We start from the raw sequence: 25,908 nt of genomic DNA, 5'->3' as shown, positions 1-25,908 counted from the left end.
AGAGCTGATCACCCAGGAGTGTGGGCAATACTGAGTGCACAAGGAACAGAGACTGCCACTTCTACCCCCCATTGCCCACATCTCTGGTCTTAGACAAAACTGCATAGTTCCTCTGGACATAGGAATATAGGAGGAATAAAGCTACAGGAGCACCATGTTCCAGACTGTGCCTGGATCTGAACAGAACTGGTCAAAAAGCTCCCTGTACCCAAATCCTGAGCGTGGGGAAACTAGACCTTCAGAGAAGCAGACACTCCTGGGAAACCAGAGGAGATTACTCTCTGCCCAAATTCCTGACTCAAGAGGAAAACACCTTGTACCATCTGTGCACCCTCCCCCCACAGAGGTACCTAGGAGAAGTATGGGAAGTACCGTCTGGTTCCTGCCCACAGGGACAGCTGAAAGTCAGTGGACAGGAGCAACTACATGCCTGAGAGCAGAAAATTCTGTTCCCGTAACTGGGAAAAGAAAACAGGAAAACAGGTCTACAGCAGCCCTGACACAGGAGTCTACAGAACAGTCAAGCCACTGTCAGAAAGAGCAAGCAAGCTAACTCCAGAGACAACCTGATGGCCAGAGGAAAGCACAGGAACACAAACAACAGAAATCAAGACTACTTGGGCTCAACAGAACCCAATTCTCCCATCAAATCAAATACTGGATATCTAAACACACCAGAAAAGCAAGATCTAGATTTAAATTCACATTTTATCATGACAATGGAGGGTGTTAAGAAGGTCATAAATAACTCCCTTAAGAAAATACAGGACAACAGAAAATACAGAAGTAAACAAGTAGAATCCCTGAAAGAGGGAACTCAAAACTACCTGAAAGAACTACTGGAAAAACAGCAAAACAGGAGAAGAAAATAAACAAAGCCATCCAGGAGTTAAAAATGGAAATATAAACAAAAAAGAAAGCACAAGGAAGACAACCCAGGAAATGGAAAACCTAGGAGAGGTACTGGGAGTCATATATGTGAGAATCACCAACAGGATAAAAGAGATAGAAGACATCATCTAAGGAGCAGAAGATTCCATAGTAATCATTGAGACAACTGTCAGAGATAATGGAAAATGGAAAAGCAGCGAGCCCAAAACATAAAGGATATCCAGGACACAATGAGAAGATCAAACCTAAGCTTAACAGGTATAGAAGAGAGTGAAGACTGTCAACATCAAGGGACAGTAATATTTTCATCAAAATTATAGAATAAAACTTCCCTAATCTAAATAAAGAGATGCCCATAAACAAACACAAAGCCTACAGAACTCCAAATAGATTGGACCAGAAAAGGAAATCATCCCATCACATAATAGTCAAAACACCAAAATTGAAAAACAAATAAAAATATTAAGAGCATTACGGGAAAAGGTCTAGTAACATATAAATGCAAACCTATCAGAATTAAACCAAAATTCTCACCAGATACTATGAAAGCCAGAAGATCCTGGATAGATGTCATACAGACACTAAGAGAACAAAAATGCCATCCCAGACCACTGTATCCAGCAAAAATATCAATTAACATAGATGGAGACACCAAGATATTCTATGACAAAACAAAATTTACACAATATCTTTCTACAAATCCAGTCCTACAAAGGACACTAACTGGCAAACCCCAAAACAAGGAGGAAAGTAAAATTATAGATAAAGCAAGAAATTAATCTTTTCACAACAAAATAAAGAGAAGGGAAGCACACAAACATTAACTAACTTCCAATTATGAAAATAATATAAAGTGACCATCGCTATTCCTTAATATCTCTCAACAACAATGGACTCAATTCCCCACTAAATATACACAGATTGACGCACTGGTTATGTAAAGAGGACCCAGCGTTTTGCACTAGAGGAAACACACTTCAGAGACAAAGACAGACACTACCTCAGAGTAAAATGCTGGAAAAAAACTTTTCAAGCAAATGATCTGAAGAAGCAAGCTGGAGTAGCCATTATAATATTATATAAAATTGACTTTCAACCAAAAGTCATCAAAAAGCATAAGGAAGGACACTTTATATTCATCAAAGGAAAAATCCACCATGATAAACTCGAAATCATAAATATCTATGCTCCAAAAACAATGGAACCTACCTACAGGAAAGAAACCTTACTAAAATTAAAAGAACATATGGCACTGCAAATAATAAAAGTACGAGATTTCAACACCTCATTTTCACCATTGGACAGATCACAGAAAGAGAAATAAACAGAGACATAGACAGACTAACAGAAGGTATAAACCAAATGGACTTAAGAGATATTTAGAGAACATTCTATCCAAACAAAAGGATATAACTTCTTCTCACCACTTCATGGTACTTTCTCCAACATTGATCATATAATCAGTCAAAAAGCAGGCCTCAAAGGATACAGAAATATGGAAATAATTCCATGCACTCTACCAGACTACCATGGGCTAAGGTTGTTCTTCAATAACAATCGTGAAAGTACACCAACATATACATGGAAGTTGAATAATGCTTTACTGAATGATAACTTGGTCAAGGAAAAATTAAAGGAAGAAATTAAAGACTTCTTATAATTCAATGTAAATGAAGGTACATTATACCCAAACTCTTGGAACACAATGAAAGCTGTGCTAAGAGGAAAACCCATAGCTCTGAGTGCCTGCAGAAAGAAACAGGAGAGAACATACATCAGCAGATTGACAGCATACCTAAAACCTCTAGAACAAAAAGAAGCAAATTCATGCAGGAGAAGTAGAAGGCAGGAAATAATGAAACGCAGTGCTGAAATCAACTAAGTAGAAAAAGAAGTGACCAATCAAGGAATGAAAAGAACCAATACCTGATTCTCTGAGAAAATCAACAGGATACATTAACCCATAGCCAGAATAACCGGATTATACAAAGAGTATGTCCAAATTAACAAAATCAAATATTAAAAAGGGAGACATAACAGCAGAATCAGAGTAAAGTAAAAAAAATCATTGTACTACAAAAACCTAGGTTCAACAAAACTTGAAAATCTGGAGAAAAAGGACTATTTTCTAGACAAATACAAGGTACCAAACCTAAATCAGGAAAAGTAAATCATTTGAACAACCCATAATTCCCAAAGGAATACAAGCAATCACCAAAACTCTCCCAACCAAAAAGGGTCCAGGATCAGATGAGTTTATTGCAGATATCCATCCAAAATTCATTAAAAATTTCATAACAATGCTGTCCAAACTATTCCATAAAATTGAAACAGATGTAGTACTACCAAATTGCTTTCATGAAGCCACAATTACTCTTATCACTAAAACACAGAAAGACCCAACAAAGAAAGAGAACTTCAGACCAATTTCTCTTATCAATATCGACACAAAAATACTCAATAAAATTCTTACAAACCTAAACCTACAACACATTAAACAATCATCCACTATGATTAAGTAGGATTCATCCCAGGCTTGCAGGGATGCTTTCATATACAGAAAACAAACAACATAATCCACTATATAAGGAACTCAAAGATAAAAACCACATGATCCTTTCATTAGATGCTGAGAAAGATTTTGACAAAATTCAACCCCACTTCAGGATAAAAGTCCTGGAAAGTACAGGAATTTAAGTCCCATACCTAAACATATATGGTAAACCCGTAGCTAACATTAAACTAAATGGAGAGAAACTTAAAGCAATCACACTGAAATCAGGGACTAGACAAGGCTGCTCATTCTCTCACAACTTATTCAATATAGTACTAGACATCTTAGCCAGAGCTGTCAGACACTGAAGGAGGTCAAAGGGATATAGATTGGAAAGGATGAAGTCACATAGCACTGTATGTAGATGATATGATAGCATACTTAGTGACCCCAAAAGTTCCACAAGAGAATTCCTAAACCTGATAAACAATTTCAGCAAAGTGGCTGGGTATAAAAATAACTCTGTATAAAAGCTAAACAAGCAGAGAAAGAAACTAGGGATATGACACCCTTCACAATGGCCCCAAATAATATAAAATATCTCGGGATGACTTTATCTAAGCAAGAAAAGATATGAGCATATGAGCAGAACCTCAAGTCACTGCAGAAACTGAAGGAGATTTCAGAAGATGGAAAGTTCTCCCATGTCCATGGACTGGCAGGATTACTACAGTAAAAATGGCCATTGCACCAAAAGCAATCTACGGATTCAATCCAATCCCCATCAAAATTCCCATCCAATTCTTCATAGAGTTAGACAGAAAAATTCATAAAATCATCTGGAATAACAAAAAACACATAATAGCTAAAACTGTCCTCAACAATAAAACGACTTCCCTGGGAATCACTATCCCTGAACTCAAGCAGTATTATAGAACAGTAGTGATAAAAACTGTATGGCATTGAGAGAGAGGCAGGCAGATTAACCAGTGGAATAGAATTGAAGACCCAGAAATGAATCTATACACCCATGATCACTTAATTTTTGAGAAAGGAGTCAAAACCATCCAATGGAAAAAAGGACAGCATTTTCAGCAAATAGTGCTTTTTCAACTGGAGGTCAGCATGTAGAAGAAGGCAAATTGATACATTCTTATTGCCCTGTAGAAAGCTTATCTCCAACTGGATAAAGGACCTCCACATCAAACCAGATACACTCAAACTAACAGAAGTAAAAGTGGGGAAGCATCTCGAACACATGGGCACTGGAGAAAATTTCCTTAACAAAACACCAATGGTTCATGTTCTAAGATCAAGAATTGACATATGCAATCTCATAAATCTGCAAAGCTTCTGTATGGCAGAAGACACTGTTGTTAGGACAAAATGGCAACCAACAGATTGGAAAAATATCTTTACCAATCCTACAACAAATAGAGGGCTAATATCCAAAATATACAAAGAAATCATGAAGTTAGACTAAACGGAGACAATTAACCCTATTGAAAAATGGGGTTCAGAGCAAAACAAAGAATTCACAGCTGAAGAATTTAGAATGGCAGGGAAACACTTAAAGAAATGTTCAACATCTTTAGGTTAACGGGAAATGAAAATCAAAACAACCCTGAAATTCCACCTCACACCACTCAGAATAGCTAAGATGAAATCTCAGGTGATAAAAGGTTCTGGCAAGGATCTGGAGAAAGAGGAACACTCCTCCATGGTTGGTTGGATAGAAGAGTGGTCCAACCATTCTGCAAATCAGTCTGTAGGTTCCTCAGAAATTGGACATTGAACTACCTGAGAACCCAGCTATGCCTCTCTTGGGCATATAACCAAAAGATGCACCAACATATGTCAAAGACATATGCTCCAGTATGCTCATAGCAGGCTTATTTATAATAGTCAGAAGCTGGAAAGAACCCAGATGACATCAACAGAGGAATGGATACAGAAAATGTGGGACATATACACAATGGAATATTACTCAGCTATCAAAAACAATAACTTTATGAAATCCATAGGCAAATGGATGGAACTAGAAAATATCCTGAGTGAGGTAACCCAATCACATAAAAACACACATGGTATGCACTAATTGGTACGTGGCTATTAGCCCAAATGCTCGAATTATCCTAGATGCACAGAACACATGAATATCAAGAAGGATGACCAAAATGAGGATTCTTCACTCATTCTTTAAAAGTGTAACAAGAATACACTTGTCAGGGAATAGGGAGGCAAAGTTTAGAACAGAGGCTGAAGGAACACCCATTCAGAGCCTGCCCCACATGTGCCCCATACATATACAGTCACCCAATTAGATAAGATGGATAAAGCAAGGAAATGCAGGCTGACAGGGACCGGATGTAGATCTCTACTGAGAGGCACAGCCAGAATACTGCAAATACATAGGCGAATGCCAGCAGTAAACTACCGAACTGAGAACAGGACCCCCATTGAAGGAGTCAGAGAAAGGACTGGAAGAGCTTGAAGGGGCTCGTGACCCCTTATGAACAACAATGCCAACCAACCAGAGCTTCCAGGTACTAAGTCACTACCTAAAGTCTATACATGGACTGACCTAGAGATGGGCTCCAACCTCATAGGTAGCAATGAATATCATAGAAAGAGCACCAATGGAATGGGAAGCACTTGGTCCTGCTAAAACTGAACCCCCAGTGAACTTGATTGTTGTGGGGAAGGCGGCAATGGGGAGGGTGGGGAGGGGAGTACCCATAAAGAATGGGAGGGAGGGATTAGGGGGATGTTTGCCCAGAAATCGTGAAAGGGAACAACATTCGAAATGTAAATAAGAAATACTCAAGTTAATGAAAAAATTAAACAATTAAAGTATATTATGTACATATTATTATTATGTATTATTATATAGGGATGTATTATTATATAGGGATGCTTCATAAAGTGTCCTTAATTATTTTTGTTAGCTACAACAGATCTGCGAATTAAGTGAGATTAATGGGAGCACATTATGTGATTTGACCTTAGTAAATTCAAATTAAAGTGGCTATTTTGAAAAATACTAAGCATTATTTACAGGTACAGGCTCAGCAATGAACATCTATAAATAAAAAAAACTATATATCAAGAAAAAAATAATTAAATTCAACTACATATCTGAACAAAATATTCACAATTGAAGAAACTCAAATCAATAAGAATCCAATGGCAAATATGTATGATCTTTACACATTATGGAAATGCAAAACAAAATTATTTTGAGATTTTTTTCATCCTTTTCAGAAAACTTAGGTTAATAACACATGAGCCAACTTATCTATACTGTGTTATGGAGAGAGGGTAACATTACTATTCTCCTGATGGGAAGGAAACTTCTGTAACAACTTTTGAAATCTGTATGATGTTTCTTCAGGAATATGGAAATGGATACGCCTAATGAAATGACTCGAGGACATATGTCCAAATGTTGATTCATCCTATTTTATAAACCCTTGAATATTTGGAAATATTCAAGTTGTTCATTAACAAATGAAGGGATAAAAAACATGTAGTGTTTTACAGATTGGAAAAAGGAAAGCATGTAATTTTCAGGACAAGGAATGGATATTGTGAAAGTCTTCATAGATGAGGTAATCCAACATCCCCCTTCTCTGGGATATGATGTCTCCACAGGACCAATTGCCTCCCTTCCCATATATGGCTGATGAGGCTGCTGTCTTCTCCATGTGCTCTACAATCTATGTAGCAGAAGCCAGTGACTGACCCAAGTATATTCTAGTTCGTAGTAAATTTCCTGAGCTTCTGAAGGGTAAATGTAATGATTCTGTTGTTCTTCATATTAGGCTCCAATCCCCTTCAGATCCTTCAGGCATTCCCCTAACTCTTCTTTTCTGGCTCTCAGGTTCTGTCAAATGGTCAGGTGATGGCAGAGCCCCTCAGAGGACAGACCTATTACAATCTTAACTGCAAGCACATGTTGAAATCAGGAATAGGGCCAGGATTTACAGTCTGTGGATGAAATTGTTCTTATGGTGGGGTGGTCTCTAAAGGGCCTTTCCTTCAGTCTTTGCTCTGTTTTTGTGTTTGCGTTTTTTGAGGCCTTGGATATTTATAGGATAACGATTTTGAACTGTGTGGGCAGCACCATTCCTTCACTGGGGGGCATGCCTAGCTACAGGAGGCAGTCTCTAGTGGTTCTATCACTTTGCTGCTTGGTATTTCAACTACCATCATCCCATTAGGTTTATCGGAACCTCTTGCATCCCTGGCACCTGGGACTTTCCTGGGGATACCCAAGTTCACCACCCACCACTGATGCTTATTGTCATACATTCCACTTTTTTTCTGGAATTTTCTCTTGTGTCTTTTCATTGTTGCAACTCCCCCCACTTTGTCTATCATTCTCTACCTCTAAATAAGTCCCTCCGTCCCTCTGCCTTCCATGATTATTTTGTTCTCCCTTCTAAATTGGTTACAAGCATCCACAATTTGGCCTTCTAACATGTTACCCTTCATGTGATAAATGCTCTGTATAGTGGGCAATCTGAGCTTCGGGCTAACATCCACTTGTCACTAAGTTCATCCCATGTTATGTCCTTTTTAATCTCTGTTACTTCACTAATTTCCAGCTCCATCCCTTTGCCTACAAAGTTCTTGGTGTCCTCATTTTTAATACCTGAGTAGTGTTCCTTTGTTTAAATATAGCACACTTTCTCTATTTATTCCTCAGTGGAGTGGAGGTAAATCACACTTGTTTCCAGCATTCGACTATTGTAAGTAAGGCTGCTGTGAACCTGTGCAACCACAAGTCTTTGTTGTATGTGGATCAAGTTTGTGTATATGTGTTGAAGTGAGTGGTAAAGCCCGGTCTTCAGGTAAAGCTATTTGCAATTTTCTCTGAACCTCCACATTGATATATAAAGTGGCTATCAGCTACTAATCCCACCAGCAGTGGTGCAGTGATCCACTTTGTCTACATCCTAGCCTACTCTGCTACTGGATCTGTTTTTTATCTTAGCTATTCTGATTCGTGTAATGTAGAACCATTGGTTCATTTTGATTTGCCTTTTTCTGATAACTATGGATGTTGAACATTTCTTGATGTGTTTCTCAGGTATTTAGATACCTCAGTTGAGAATTCTTGGTTTGGCTTTCTAACCAATTTTAAAACTTTGATATTTGTCTGTCTGGGGCAGTAAGGAAGGGGATATCAATGTGGAGGGGACAACCACTATAAAAGGTGATGGAAGAGGTTAGAGGTGATGGTCAGGAAAGATAAAAACAATTGAAAAGCAAATAAATACCCAATTTAATAAAAATGGAAAAAAGGAACCTTCCACTTCTATAATCTTACTATTAATAAATATAGCTTTTGAGATTTTAAAAAATTCATTTCCTATGGAAATTAAAATTGCATATGCACAAGGAAGGCAAGTGCTCATAACTATGTGAGCTGGTTATCTGGAGCCTGAGAATTATACTTGTTTTCTAGATCTACCTTTTAGAATATTTTAGGAGTGTTTTTTTAAATCATTTCTATAAAATATCTGAGACTGACACTTCAATGTTGAATATGTCCAATTGTTTTACAAAGATACAGAAAAGTTACTTAATCTTTTCACAAAAAATTGTCACATATATTTCAACACTGACTCAATATGAATTAGGGTGGATAGTATAAGATATTATTAACTTATTTTTTCCATATTAAAGCAAATTCTGTACCTAGTTATTTATTGGCTCTTTTTATTTGTTTTATTGTATGAAATATCAAAATCTACATTTGCATCCCATTATCATTTACATAAAATATTAATTTCATTGAATGTAATATGGCCCAGATGCAGTGGAAAATGGGAGAAATATGAGGTAGGCTGAGAAGCGTACAATCTCCTCTTTGTGAAGCTTGGCATTTATCAAAATCAGAAAAGTAGAGTGACTGAAAGTCACATGTAAAAACGAAGTAATTACAAATAGTGTATATGTTGTGAAAATGATAAGGAAGCTTCATATTTAAGATTTTTAGTATTTAAAGGGGAAAGTTACTTTAGATTGCTTTTATTGGATGTCTTCCTGAGGAGATTATTAGGTCTTTATAACAAATGCCCAAAGTACGATAAACTGCTATGTTTATTATTTTAAATTAGTAACACCTGGATTAGGCAAATGTTGGAAGAAGTTTCATCCACTATACTCCTGTCTGTTTAGAGATTGGATATGCCAAAATGAAAAGGGTTACCTTCTGTTACTTATTGAATTTTATTTAATTAAATGAGTGTTTTCAAAAAGAAATATTAAAGAATATAACCATAACTGAACAGATTTTTGTCACAGATTATTGTTGTGTTCTCAGTATAGAGTAATTTCATTAGTCATGCAATATTGTTAGTTTATCTGAGTCATTCATCAGATTAAATCATCAAGTAACCTTCAGCCTGTTCAAGTCAACACATTCATATGGTAACCTGTACCAAATTTCAACTTTATTTTCTTTTCTGCTCTATTACACTTTGATGCCATTTTTTTCTAGTATTTACCATGGATTTATAAATAAACCTGCTTATGTAATCCACTCAGAGTCACTTGTAAATATTCTTCAACAACTTTCCCTCAATATGAAAGTTCAGGTCTTTTACACTTTTTGTTTAAAATCGCATGAAGCACTTCCTTGTATGAGATCTTCTTCTACAACTCTGCTTTCTATTCCAGAAGTGTTCCTCTTATGATTCCTGTCACATAGACAGCTTTCAGTTTTAGGACTGAGTAGAACTAACACATTGTAACAACTTTGTTTTTTCTTGTCTAAAGTTTCAATTGAACAAACTGTTGGTACATAATTTACTAGGGGAAAAATAGATCATTTTGTGCTTGGGGATTTAGCTTATTGGTAGAGCACTGCCCTAGCAAGCGCAAGGCACTGGGTTCGGTCCCCAGCTCCAAAAAAAAAAAAAAAAAAAAAAAAAAAGATCATTTTACTATCTCATATAATGAGCACTTATAAAATGATTGATGTTGAAAATAGTACTGAAATCAAAGAAGGGGATAGTGATCACATTTGTGACAGAGAAATAATAGTTACCTCTATGAGAGCAATGTTAGTAAAGCTTAAAAGAGAATCATCAGTAATAATTGTCATGATAGCATATGAGGATTTACTAAGACTTAAATATAGTGATAGGATTTGAGGTAGAATGCAGAGCAGGGTGGAAAGTGACTGAAGATTTGAACATGGATAAAGAGTTTGATGTTATGCATTTAAGGAACAAAGACAAAATGATGAAAGAAGTTGACAGATTAATGCAAAGGAGGTTAAGTATTTCATGTCTGTTATCGACCTGTGTGGAAGTGTCAAATAGACATTTTATTTTAAAGATTATGGCTGATAAATCTCCCTTTAGGTATTAAAATGTGATCACAATTCACATTTTAAATTTTATTATTTTAAAATTAAAAGATATTTTTACCATTCAATACTAATTATTTCGTGACTGATTATTTTGAGTACGTGCTTTGTCTACTTATCATCTGTAATCTTTCATCAATGTAACTATCCATGTATGAATGTATGTATGTATGTATCTATATATCTATATATCTTTCTATCTATCACTCTGATCTATCACATATTGAAATCATTTGATATAGTTTCTACCTCACATAGGTCTAATAGTATCTTGAAATTATATCACATGCTGGAAAAGCTAATTAGTTATGTCTCATGCTAAAACATATATACAGTCACATAACTAAAATAAATATTTGTGATTTCATGAAAAAGATAAAAAAATTGATAGTAAAAAAATTAATGACCCATATTGAATCTATTTTCTGAGCAGTACTTTAAAATGAATCTAAATTAATGAAGCAGCTTTTAAAATTCTTGAGTCCTGATAAATATATGAGAAAAATTTCATAAAATTAGAAAAGAGAGTGCATTTGTATGTTACATATATATACACATATACACATACAAATATATATATATATATATACTCATGTGGCCACATACACATATATACATATACACATATATAAACATGTATACAAAATATAAACATATGTCCTTATGTACACATACAAATATATACAAATATACACATACATACATTCATACATACATACATACATACATACACACATACATACATGCTTTAATAAAGCAAAATACTTGGTTTTAAAAGAATTTGACTAGGCATGATGTTTATGGTTTAGCCAAGTAAGAGAAAAATGATGTTTTTGCTAAATGGCTCGGTCTGAGGAATCATTTCTGCTGGTTTAACATGATGAATGTTCTACCAATCTGAATTCTATGTATTTGGGGATTGAAATGATGCCCTTTGCTTCTCTAACTCACTCATACACTTTCTACAAAAATAAGTAATCCCTTATCACCAAAACTAGATGGCATGTGCCTTTAGCCACACATAATAGGAAAATAAACGGAGGAGCTTCATGTCCTACAAACATTATTTTATAAACTTGCTTGAAATCATAGTTTTGATAATTATCATCTTGACCAAAGGAACCAACAGAAATACACATTCACCTTTTTTTAACTAACTGTACTTTCTTTCATACAAAAGTAAGAATAAGTAACTGCAAATGAGGTGCTTTTAAGAGTTTGCAGTACCATTACAGCTCACAGGTTGTTTTTAAACTTTTTATACTGGAAACATATTAAAAGGATCTACTCTGTCTTGATTTTTCTCCTCTGAGCACATACTGGAATTCCCATTTCAACATTAGCTGCAATAGTTGTAAATGATTGGAATAGTCGCTATCCCTCTGAGGAGAAAATGATGTACAGGACTAATCAGCTACAATAATATGTTTATAGCAGCAGGAAACCTTTCAAACATCTTATATTTTTCAAAGAGAAATCTGGCTATATAGACTATGACAAACAAATAAAGCAAAAGCAACAATGTTTGTGCATCTTGAGTCACTACTAATCTTCAATTCCCTGAGAGAAGCACAGCATAGAACTTCTATCTGTCTAGGCTACTGACAGAAGCCTTGGCTGTTCTACTATGTTGTGCCACTGCTGCTCTTCCCAGTTTGTTATGACAACTCTACAGACCTGAACTACTAGTGTATTCATGAAATGTTTGCTAATGGAACAAGCTGCCTATTCCAACTTGAGAACTGAAATTCTGGGATTTCCTCCGATGAACCTTTCTAAACAGGGCCAGCACCCCCACTGCCCATTGCCCCACATCCTTTCTTTTACCTCTGGTGCCTGGTGGGCTACAAGGGAGGTTAAAGCTTTTAAGAGTCATCAGCTAATATTTATATTTGGAAAAAATATAATTTTAGTTTGAAAAGCTATCAGGTGTGGGCTCTTCTTGGGCTGTAATATTACTCAGGCATGTGAGGTATGCTGAATGAAGGGACCCTCAGGATGCCAAGTTAATATCAAAGGACAGGTATTTTCTGGTCCTGCATATATCAGTGTATATAAAGTTTTTATCAACAGTGGTAAGAAGCAGGAGGTTTGGGGTCTGGAAGGAGAGAGAAGGAATATGTTTACTATGTTTAAAATGCATGGCTTCTCAGCTCTATGAATTCAAAGAGATCTGGGTCATTGAGGGAGTGACATACACACACCAGAGATGCTGAGCACTATACCAAAAATGGTAAAGTGCTATGTTTTGTGCTGTATATATTTTAATACCAAACCAAACCAAAGAAAACAAAAAGCAAATAAAGAATCATGAGTGTGTATAAAGATCTGCTAGAAGAACTTTGTCTGAGGCCCTCAATATTCAACTCTAAATAAATAATGTAAAATAAATGATGAACACTCACTCATGGAGCTGGCCACGAAGTAATATTGGCAATACTATTGTGAAACAGCATTGAAACCCATGGCAAGTGTTCATTGCACAATATGTGGAAAATATTTGCATGCTTTTTTTTTAAGTGGGAACCAAGCTCTGGTTACATGTGTTCATGCATTTGTGTGAATCTTCAGCTTCCTGAGGTCCAGGCTCACTGACCATTGATTTCCTGCTGCAAGGACAGCACTGACAGCAGTGAATCATAATAAGCTGTTGTCCAGTGAATGAAGAAGGAAGTTAGGGACTAAATACCAATCAAAGAGTACACATGGAGGCATCCATGTCTCATATATAGAAGATGAAGGCATTGTCCAGAATCAATAGGATGAAAAGCCTTTGTCCTGTGAAGTCTAGTTTCTCTAGTGTAGGGAATGCCAGAGTGTTGAAGTGTGAGTGGGCAGGCAGTATTTGTAGCAAACTCACAGAAACATGGAAGGGTGGATGGGAGAGAGGGGAACCAGGAAAGTGTATAACATTTGATTTATTAATACTTAAAATATCCCATTAAAAATGAAGACAGTGGGGGAGAAAGGAAGAGGAGGCTATCCTCAAAGGAATGAAAGAGCTTCTAGATGGTGGTTTAAGTTAGAAGATTCAAGAATCTTTGTTATGTACAAAAGGTAAGGGTCAGCAGACTATAGTGATTCATGTTTTTTTTAAAAAGTTATTGAAATAATATTTCCATTTTTTATATGAACACACAGTCATTGGAAAGAAAAATAGACAGCTGGTATTGGGTTTATTGGTTCAGGAATCATTGGCATATCTTCCAACATAGCTTAAACCACTCTCAGAAAGATTTTTATGGGATAAGACAGGAATAGAGAGTATTGATTCAGTGTTGGGATACAAGTATCTTCCATGTATTTTCAGTCACATACAAACATCTTTTTAAACTGTGAAAATATAAAATTATTAATTGATTGAATGAAATCATACGGTTTTAATTACTTACATGAAGCAGTTCTGTCTGTGTATATGACTTTCACAATTAGAATAATTTTAGGAGATGAATTCATTTAAGAAATTTTTAAAAGTGCTGTGGTATAGTGGTGGAATACAGCATCTAAAGTCTTATTGTCTGGGATGGAATACTGGCTCTCCATTATCTAATCATAAAGCAAATAAGAATGTAAAGAGACAAGTGCCTCTGAAAAAACTCTCACTATAAAATATAAAATGCCCGTATACATTCAAAAGAATACTATAAATATTTTAGATCTTCTAAAAGGACATAAGGATGATCATTTTAGACTGGGTTCATATTGCCATACAACATAGTATATTTAAAATTTAAAGCTCACACGTGTGAAGTTTTGTTTGGTCAGAACTGTTTCCAGCTAGCATGCTTTAATTTTCTACCTGACATACTGCTTTAATTCTAATCGATTGATTTTTATTGGAACACTTTATGTTGCCAAATATTTGTCTTCTCTGTGATAGCAACAACAATTTGTGTGCAGGTGTATTTGTCAAACATGTAGAACCAGAATAAATCTGATTCGTCATGGTGAATGGAATTACAATAGGAAAAGTTAAATGATATATTTTGATATTAAGTACATGCATAAAGGAAACTCTGTAGTACATATATTTTTGCAAATTTGTTTGTAAATATTTTGAGATAAATATGTAGAAGCATGTTATTTGAGAAAATGAGAATACCCAATTAGTAAAATGCAAGAAAATATAAGATACTTATTCTGAATTGCAAGGTAATGCAAAATCAAAATTAACAAGAGTAATTTAATGGGATGGCTATTCTTTATGCAATATTTCTATGTCACAGAATTATTCCCTTACATTATTACTGACCAAACTGAATTTTATTTCTTGTATTACAGTTAAAAAATAAGAAATAACACAAATGTTATCCTTTTAAATTATTTTAAAACTTAGTTACCATTAGATACATATCTCCTTTAATTAGGGTAGAATGACTTTTTTCTAAAATGCTTTTGCTAACTTGAGACATTCAAAAATGAATTTTGCTTTCTTTTTCCAAAAGCCAATACCAGTGTACATGAAGAAAGTCCATCAGTAGTGAGAAAGATAATTGCTGAAGTTATTCAATAATGATTTCCTTTGGTAAGTGAAATTATATCCAAGTGTTAGAGAATTAATCTAACTATTGTCATTTCCATCAGTAGATGTAGAAGAAACAATGATATAAACAAATGGAATTCCCTGCTACAGTAAACTCATTAAAGGTAAACCATACCTGCAAGCTATAGAAACTTTTCCAAGCAATTCCAATTGAAATTCTTACACAAATTCTTTTTATAATAAATGTAGTAAGCAAAATACTCCCATACAAACAGTAATATCTTTAGAGTAAAGTTCACATTAAATACAAACTTTCACTCTAGATATAGAGTCTTATTAATTAATCTATTATTACTTTGGAAGGAATAAAAGAGAATATGGATTGTGTTGGGTAGCAGGCAGCAATCAGAAGTCTCAACCTCTTTGTGGTAATCTAATAGATATGAATTTCATTTCTTCCATGAATATTTCAACAAGATTCTTCCCTTTTAATATTCCCAGTCTTTTGAATTGTTTCAAGATATCACGGATCCCATAATTGTTGGATTAAAAAGGGTTCACTGTGTCATGATAGTAAACTTAGTCTTAGAAATTCCCTGTTAGTTGCTACCTCTGAATAAGGACGTTTGAATCAGATCATGCAACTTGACTCCACAGAGATGTCATCCTTCTCTAATTAGCATTTGCCCACTTTTGTCCAAAATACCATGTCTTAGCCAGAGTTTCTATTGCTGTTATGAAATACCGTGACCAAAATGGAAAACAGAAAGTTGGGAAAGAAAGTTTATTTTAGTTTACATCTTCTTTTTTAAAATTTTATTTAATAGAAATTTACAATCCAGATCTCATCCCTCTCCCAGCCCATACTCTGACTGTTCTACATCCCATACCTACACCCCACATGCCCATCTGAATGATGCTGACTCCCACACTGCCCCCAATCTCCCAGCCCTCTCCACTCTCTGGGAACTCAAGTCTTTTGAATATTAAGTGCATCTTGTGTTGTGTCCAGAACCAGCACTCCAGGCTTAGAGGCCTCATATTAGCTGGTGCATGATGCCTCATTGATGACTCAGTGTCTGAAAAAAAAACTGGGGTCCAGCTTAGTTAACACTGCTGGTCCTCCTGCAGGGTTGCTCTCCTCCTCAGCTTCCTCCAGCTTTTCCCCAGTTCGACCACAGGGCTTAGCAGCTTCTGTACATTAGCTGAGTGTAATTATCTGCATCTGATTCTTTCAGCTGCTTGTTGGGTCTTTCAGAAGGCAGTCATAACAGGTCCCTTTTGTGAACATGACAAAGCATGAGTAATAGTGTCAGGGCTTGGGGGCCTTTATTTAATCTGGTTCCCAGATATGGCTGGTCACTGGAATTCCTTTTACTCAGGCTCTTCTCTGGTTTTGCCCTGAAGGTCTTTCAGACAGGAACACATATGGGTCAGAGTATTGATTTATGCATGGCAACCTTATCCCTCACTTGATGCTCTCTCTTCCTCATGGAGGTAGTCTCTACAATTCCCTCTACCCACTCCCGGACATTTCACTGAGTCCGGATAGTCTCTTACCTCTCAGGTCTCTGGAATATTCTAGAGCCACCACCCACAGCCAACATTTTAGCTCCTGAAGTTGCCTCTTTTCATTCATTCTGCTGACACTCAGGGTTTCAGTCCTACTCCCCACCAATAACTCTGTCCCTCTGTCCCTACTGTCTCCTTTCTCACCCAGGTCCCTCACACTTCCCTCCTGTAATTCATTTCTTCTCTCTCTCAAGTGGGATTGAGATTCTGCACTTTGGCTGTTCAGCTTGTTAAACTTTTATTTTTCCTTTTAGAAAAATTGGATATTTTTGTTTATGTTTCCAATATTATTCACTTTCCAAGTTTTCCAGTCGTAAGCGTCCTATCCCTTCCCCCACCAGTTCTTCTATAAAGGTGTGCCCCCTCACCAACCACTCCCTTTCCCATCACCCCCTGACATTCCCCTACGCTGGGGGTCCAGCTTTGGTAGGCCTAAGAGCTTCTCCTCCCATTGATGTCCAACAAGGCTACATATTCACCTGCAGCCATAGTTCTGTCCATGTACAGTCTTTGAATATTGTTTTAGTACCAGAAAGCTATGGGTCATTGGTATCGTTGTTCTTATGGGATTGAAAGCCCATTCAGTCCTGGTAATCCTTTCTCCAAATTTACTAACAAGAGATTCGTTTACATTCCACTGGTTTGCCAATAACCTTCATTTCTATAATTGGCATGCTCTGTGTCTCTCAGTAAAGATCTATATCAGTTTCCTGGCAGCATGCACTTCTTAGCGTCACCAATCTTATGTAGTTTGTGGCAGATCTATCTATCTATCTATCTATCTATCTATCTATCTATCTATCTATCTACCTATCTCTTTCTATCTCTATCTATCTCTATCTATCTATCATATATATATTTATATTTATATATATACATATACATATATACATACTCACACATTAACACACACACACATATATATATATATATGTACATATATATGTATGTACATATATACATACATATATATATATATATATATATATATATATATATATATATATATATGTGGTAGGTTGTAACTTTAGGATAGATTCTGTGCAACTAGTTCAAAAATGTAGAATCAGCAAAGGCCAATGCCAATCAGACTCCCTCTTGTTATTTTGAACCTACTGAAGTTGAGGTTTCTCTGGACATCAAGCCATTCCTCTTCCTGCCCATCCTCCTGAGTCTTGTGCTTGGCCTGAATAAAGAATCATGGTAAAACCTCCAAAACCCTTAAGTCTGTCCCTGGGAACAGGAAGGTAGATATTATAGAACTGATATCTAATTGGACTAGACATCCACATTCTATAGTCCATGATGTCCTTTGCTTTACTGCTATCTCCTATTTTTGGATAAAATAAGGATTTTGGAGTTCATTATTTCAAGTAGGTACAAAAAATTTACACTGTTATATTCACTCTATAGATTGGCATGCTTTATTGCTTATTAATTGCAAAAAATGGAATTGTAAAACATAATTTTTTAGTACACATTCAGGAATGACATATATATATATATATATATATATATATATATATATATATATATACATATATATATATATATATTCTCCTATAAGGAAAGTAATATATGAAAATGAAATACAATATTCAGTCAATTAAAGGTCTGTAGGGAAAATACTGGCCTTTGGGAAACAAAGAAAACCTAGGAAATTGAAGTGTATGTCACAGGAACAGACCTAAGTGTAGAATTGTTATCCAGAATAAACTCCTCCACTCCATGTTCCTAGACCTTTTCTACCCATGCCAAGTGCCTGATTAACTTTCTCCATTCAGAGCATGAAACCATTAATGAAGGAAAAAGTCACTACGTTTAGAGTGATGGAGTACATAAAGGTTTCCCCTGAGTCACAGGAGAGATACCTGGAAAAGGCACTCTCAAATCTGGACAAGGAAAGGAAAGCTGTTCAGCAGGTAGGCCATGGCAGTTCTCGGAGACATCATCATTAGTCCCTGTCTGAAAAATATCTTGTACCTGTAGATACCTATCTTCTGTGATGTCACAATTGCTGTCGTGACTGCAACTGCCTCTCATATATTCCTTCAGTACCTCTAGGTTTTACTAATTGACTTCTAATTCATAATAAACAGCCATTTGGGAGGGAGAACAAAGAGGATGAAAAGATCAGATATGTGGGGAATGAAGGAAGCTGGCCATCTGTCTTGGTATAAAAAAGGAAGGAATACATGGTCCTCGGTATAGCTCAGTGAGTACCTGGTAGGGATTTAGTGGGAATGCTAAAGAGATAGCCTAGATCTGAGCCTCCAACCTATGGGTATCAGGATATGGGAGCCTCTCAGAAGCATCTGGACTTCCCTGTTTTTATGGTTCCGAAATCTGAGAGTTTATATCATTAATTTCTTTATTCTAAAAGTCAAATGTTGGTAAGGGCACAGTTGTTTTTCTGAGAGCTCATAGCCTTTACTCTTTTTGATAAGAAGAAAAATGTCCTAAGGAAAAAAGGAGAGACAGGTATTTTGTCCTACCTCAGAGTAAACTCCTCTATGTTTTGGATATCTATAGTGCAGTCTGGGAAGCAGCAGTGCTATTAGTTGAGATTTCATCATCTCAGTCTTTCCACTAATATTTCCACTGACTACCACTTTACTTCTCTGTGTCACTAGGTATGATTAACTGTCAGTTTTCTCTTCCTTTATTCCTTTGTTTTTTTTAATGTTCATTTTCAATTCACTGGTTTGACACTAGGGTTCATGTTGTGGTTTGCCCTAAAGTTATCTGTGGTCGAAGCTAATTCCCCGGCCCCAAGGTCAGCTGCATAGTCCTGTACTCAGAATTCAGGTTGCTTCACCAGAACCATGACCCCATTGAATTTGTAAATTATATGTGAGTGGCAGGAACAGGAGAGAAGGAGGGTTATCATGGGAGGAGAAGGAAGAATGTGCGGAAGAGAAGTTTGAAGGAAGAAGAGGAGAATAGAGGAAAAAAGAGAGAAAGGAAGATGACAGATTGAGAAGCCATGGTATGTGAATTTAAGATTCTGCACTGTGTATTTACAGGTCGTTGTTAATGTTCTTAAGGGATGTATGGTACCTGGCTTTGTATGTTTAAGTGGGCTATTATATCTAATCAACTGGATCAAAGATTATTGTGTTGTATGTTTTTTATGTGAGGTTTTGAGTATAGGAAAGTGTGTAATGTCATGAAACACTGCGCAGCAGAAGAGGGATTGTGTTTCTGCCAAGATATCTAGCAGAGAATTTCTGACAGTTAGGTTCCAGAGTTAGCAGGGTAGAAGAAAATTTTATTTTTAGATTTTTACATAAACACATTTCTTGTATATAATATGTTCTAGCTCTGTCTCTCAGAAAATATCAATATCTGGTTTCTGGCAGAATGCACTTATTAGATTCATCAATCTTATCCAGTTTTGGTGATATATATATATATATATATATATATATATATATATATATATATATATATATATATATATATTCTCCTTTGTGTGGCTCCTAATGCTACGGGGATAGGTAGAATTTTCACATAGATTCTGTGCAACTAAGTCAAGAATGTAGAATACACAAAGGACAATGCCAAATAAACTCTCTCCTTTACTAATGAACATATTGATTTGAGGTTTAAATGGACCTCAAGCCATTCCTCTCCCTGTTTTTCCTCCTGTATCTTATTCTTCCTGAAGAATAAATCATGGTAAAATATCCACAACACTCAAGTCTGACCATGGGAACACAGTAAGGTAGATAGTGCAGAATTGATATCAAATTGGACTAGAGAACCAAATTCTATAGTCCATGTTCTCCTCTGATTTACTGATGTCTGGTAATTTTGGGATAAAATAAGGATTTGGGTGTTTATCATTTGAAGTAGGTCCACAATATTTACACTGTTATACTCATTATATAGCTAGGCCACTTTTGTAGCCAAAATTATTACAGAAAATGGATTTGGAAAACAATCATGTACACAATTAAGACAATGAATTAGGGAAGATCCCAGCAGGCAGTACTCAGTGAACCATTGGATTATAAAGAAAATAAAACAGGAAAATATAAAGGACATGTAGCTGGAAAGGGAATGAATCCAGAGAGAGTAGAACAAAGTTAAGGATTGGTGTGATCAAGGTAAATTGCAAACATGTGTGAAGAATAAATAAAAATTCTAAAATAAGAAAAAAAGTTCTGAAAATATATTGAGGATTTTTATATCCTATGGAAGTCATTTTTCTGTAAAAGTAGAATAGAGTATCCTAACTTTTGTTAAGTTGCAGAAAAGTCAGTGAAAAAACGTAGTTACACTGGTTTAGTGCATGCTGTCTGCATTATTGAAATATCAAACTGAGGCTCATTAATCTGTACAGTTAACTTATATCACCTGTTCAAATAAAATAAAATGAAACACTGTGTAATGATCCACAAAACCAAACTGCACACTATAGAAGTAAATGCAAACCAAAAAAATGTCCCGTTCCTAACCTCAACAATTTTACTCTTTGAAACTCTGAATAAATATGAATATAAAGGTTCTAACCTGATACATAGCATATATTATGGTGTCTTTGTGACTTATATGGTAAGATTTTTAGAGTTGCACATTGCCATCAATTATGTCATTCATTTTTAAAATCCTAGGACAACAAAATCTAAAATCCTTGGGCTTTGGTCCTGACAGCCAGGGATTGTACTCTGTACATGATCACTTTATATTAATTAGCTAAACTCTGAAAGGCAATTAGGTGCTTCACAAAATTATATTGTTTCATTGCTATGGTTATGATAAGTGTTTCTTGTGAGAATATATATATATATATATATATATATATATATATATATATATATTTCTCATGACAAATTTTGCTTTCTCTTCTGGTGTTTTGTGAGCTATTGATGAGCTTAAACCTAGCTTCCTTACCAACCTAGCACTTACAATAGATTATGTTTCAGTGTTGAACATAGACACACTAAAGATAGGGAAAACACTGAAAATAATATGGGCTTTGTTCACTGTTCCAAAATATCGTTTTCTGACTTCTTCTTCATCATCTTCACCACCACCACTATCACCACCACCACCACCACCACCACCACCACCACCACCACCACCACCACCACCATCAACATCATCATCACCATCATCATCCAATTTACATGAAATTGAATTTGGAATTTTTTGTTACACCAAAGATGAAATGAGAAGTATTCTGCTTGAAGAAGAGATACTGATGAACACTAACTGCTGTGCAGTCATTTTAATGTCATAAAGACATTGCCAAAGTTGCTTCAGATGATTGAATGAAATGCTAGCATTCTATACAACAGGTTTTGAGAGTCCCTTAGTAATAGAATGGTCTTTTACAGCAAGGTCTTCATTATCAGACTTTGATTTAACCCATCTACCAACAAAATGAAATTGTCCCAGAAATATTATAGTGCCTCTACAGAAAGAGATTTTATCCACTGATACACATCTACTTCTATTTCTTAATTGTCATGTTGACATGGGCATAGGATACAATATGTTCTGATTTACTTATGGCATTTTAGTATTATTTGGGTTAATTTTGAAAATTTCAAAGGAACAAACCTATGCCATGATTGTATCCCATACAACTTTTAATTCGATCTTGAAGAGTTTCATGAAAACTGAATGTATATCTTCCATTTAAAAAATTGTAACAACCATCATGTGAAACTCCCACTGAACCTCAGTCGATTGATGTCTCTGGAAGCATTTAAAGACTCTCCTACTGCATTATTGCAACTCTATAGAGGCTTCACTCCCATAGTGGCAGTCCCAGATTGGCTTTTAAAAAATCATTTTCTGTGCCTTGGAAAGGGTTTAAAATTTGTGAAAATGGCGCAGACAGGCCCTAGAAAGTATGTTTTAAAAATTATTTTCTTAAAATTAGACTTATTCATGCAATATATTTGAGTTATGACTTGCCTTCCCTCTATTCCCTCCTTCTTCTATTCCTCTCCTGTCATCTGTATCTACATTCTTCCGACTCTCACTAGAAAACAAACAGTCATCTCAGCGATAAAAATAAAATGCAAGTTAATGAACTGGAGTAGAACAAAACAAGCAGATAGAAAAGAACCAGTACAAGGTACAAGAATCAGGTACAGACACAGGGACCCAGACTTCCAATCACACACTCAGGAATTCTATGGAAACATAAAACCAGGAAAATATATACACAAAACATACAGAGTAACAATTAATAGATACATAAACAAATAACATAAGGAAGAAGAAATCATGAAGAAAAAGTCCTGACCCATTATGAGACAAGGAACCTCCAAAGATAAGGTTGAGTTCCCTTAGTGCTTTATACACAGTCTAAACTTAAATTTAATTTTTGTACCCAGTGAGATTCCCTTGGAGAAAATTAAGTTTTCATTTTCAAATGATTACCCATTGGAGATAACTTCTGGTTTAGAGATAATGTGAAGTGCAGGGCTTGGATTCTTTCAAGGGCTAATTAAGAGATAAGGATTTCTGTGAGTTGCTGTCTTCTGAACATCATGCAGTTGTGACACACAAGAAGTCACAATCTATCTGAACAGACCCTAAATGATATTGACCCTGCCTATTCAAAGTAACTAAGGACAGTGCTGGAGAAAAAAATGATGTAGCCACTGGTGTCTTATTAGTGGTTAAATGTATAGCTTCACACCCATGTTCACCGAAATGGCTCAGGTTAAATCCAGGGGTTTATGAAACAAATAATAAAGATATGCAAGTGCTATCAGGGTTTAGTCCAAAGAGGGTATGTTGCTTGGGGAGGATGAGGTTGAGAGTGTAGAGGGCTTCCATACATGTGTTGTGCATCTACGGAATTGTCAAAGAATAACTTGCTTTCTTAAAACTTCTAAATGTAACCACCAAGAAAGTTTGGGAGATATTCTCTCAAGTCTGCTCTATTTGTTTTAAAAATTGGGTCTCATTGCATAGCTCAAATTGACCTAAAACGCCCAGTGTTCTGTCACCTGCCTCCCCTGCCCTTATTGGAGGTTTACTATACATGGACAAAATTAAAGGATATATGTAAATCTTCTGTTTATGAAATTTGACAACATAATGCAATATTCTGTTATTTGTTTTTCATTTAACAATATATCTTGAATACATGTACATGGGGAAATTCTTCATGTAACATCAGGCAATTAAGAAATGGTAGTATATTCTTTTGCTTAAATAATAGCCTACCTATGTAATTCAGATTATTTTCATTTTCATTAACTAAAGTTCGTTACTGTAAATCAGCATGAACACTGACTCAGTCACTGTACTCAATGTTGATTATTTACATTGTATTTTGTATAAATTACAAAACACGTTGTTGGAATGATGTCAAGGCTGTTAAGTAATGTAATACTTGTATAAATACTGCCAAATTGCCATCTCAGAAGACTATAATAAATACATTTTGTAATCAATTTTATATGATAGAACCCATAGTATACCATTCAAAATTAATCATGCACATATTTTAAAAACGGTATCAGTCTCTGATTTCTGTCACTTGTTGAATTAGAGTATGGACTGAAGAAACTGAAGGGGAGGGCAGCCTCTATAGGAAGACCAACAGTCTCGAATCATCCCCACCCCTGAGATCTCCCAGACACTTAGCCACCAACCAGGTATCATACACGAGCTGGTACAAGACCCTGACACATGTATAGCAGAGGACTGCCTGGTCTGGCCTAATCCTGGAGCGACATGAGCCCCCAGGGACCAGGGATGACTGGCAGGATATGGGGAGCATCCTCTTGGAGTAGGGGAGGAGGAAGTGGAATGGGATTAGGAACTGTGGAAGAGGACCTGGAGAGGGAGCAATGGCAGGAATGTAAATAAATAAAATAATTTTTATAATACTTTTAGTCATAAATTCAAATGCTCGTTTCTTTTTAGCATCTACATTGCAATACAATCGTGAAGTTTAGCGTTTTATGCTTACTGAACTGTGTAAGAATTAAATCCTTAATTTTCTCTATTCTTATTACTTTGCATCAATTGTGTTTGCATATGTAGAATGCTTACTATTCATAATTTGCGCAGAAAATACATTCATGAATTTTTTTATTTTAATGATCTGTTATGTGTGAATGTCTGTGTATAAACTTGTGCACATGAACACAGGCACCTGCGGAGACCAGAAGATGTCAGATACCCTGCAGCAGCTTTTACAGCTGGTTGCAAGTGGCTTCATGTGTGTTGGAAACTGAACATGTTTGCTCTAGAGAGTAGTAAGTGCTCTTAACCTCTAAGCTAATACTACAACACTTATTACATAATAAAAACAAACCTATTTATAATTTTCTCATGTATTTCAGGGTATCTTTGAACTTGGGACATCTTGCCACATTCTAGGTGCTGAGACTACATTCAGGCAATTTCCAGCTTTCTTTCCTTTATCTTAGTAAGATGTGTTAGATTAAATATGTTAATATTATGCAGTAAATCCTCCATATGTTTACTTATAGAACCTTGGCTCAGTGTCTGTTTCATTCCTCTGCAATGACTATATTAATTTTAGAGTTCACAGTTCTCTCTTTCTTTACACAATTGATCAGATGTGTTTTTCTTTCATATAGAATGAATAAGAGCCTTTTAGTTTTTCTTTGAATAGTTAATGTACTAAGAAAATGTGTTGAAATTCCCATTTTAAGGCCAAGCCAAAACATTATTTCTTTAAAATGTTCCTGGAGTTATGTTTTTCTTTTTCTTATTATTATTATTGTTCTCATTAGTCTCATTATTAATATTCTGTGTAAGCTTTTATGTGTTCAAGTCATGTAGTGAATATGGAAATCTTCCAAACATATATGTGTAGGTATCAAATTTAGGTTCTTGGTTTTTCATGGCATAATATTTTATCTGCTCAGGGACCTCACTAGAACACACTGTAAAACATTAAGGTGACATATAGCTCCAGGCTGCTTTTATATATACAATGTTTCCATCATTTTGTTTTAAAAAATATTTTTGATTATTCTAATATATTTTGTTTTCAATGTCCAGTTGGTAAGTCTAGTATGCTTATTTTATTATTTAAGTAATAATTTAATCATAATTATTATGCACTTGATACCT

At 35.5% G+C, this 25,908-nt stretch overlaps 1 long non-coding RNA gene across 1 annotated transcript in view; it reads left to right on the top strand.

Annotated features, from left to right (window-relative positions):
- The window catches only part of LOC134484661 (uncharacterized), a 92,519-nt gene extending 67,316 nt beyond the window's left edge, over positions 1-25,203 (top strand). The window contains exons 4-5 of the long non-coding RNA XR_015647316.1: positions 15,215-15,294; positions 25,149-25,203. This is a non-coding gene — a long non-coding RNA (uncharacterized LOC134484661). The remainder of the gene's footprint in view (positions 1-15,214; positions 15,295-25,148) is intronic.
- Positions 25,204-25,908: the final 705 nt, after the last annotated feature.

This window comes from Rattus norvegicus, chromosome Y (genome assembly GCF_021556685.1).
Source record: "Rattus norvegicus strain SHRSP/BbbUtx chromosome Y, alternate assembly SHRSP_T2T, whole genome shotgun sequence".
Lineage (NCBI taxonomy): Eukaryota > Metazoa > Chordata > Mammalia > Rodentia > Muridae > Rattus > Rattus norvegicus.
Note: the sequence above shows the minus strand (reverse complement) of the source record. Positions and strands in the feature narration are given on the sequence as shown.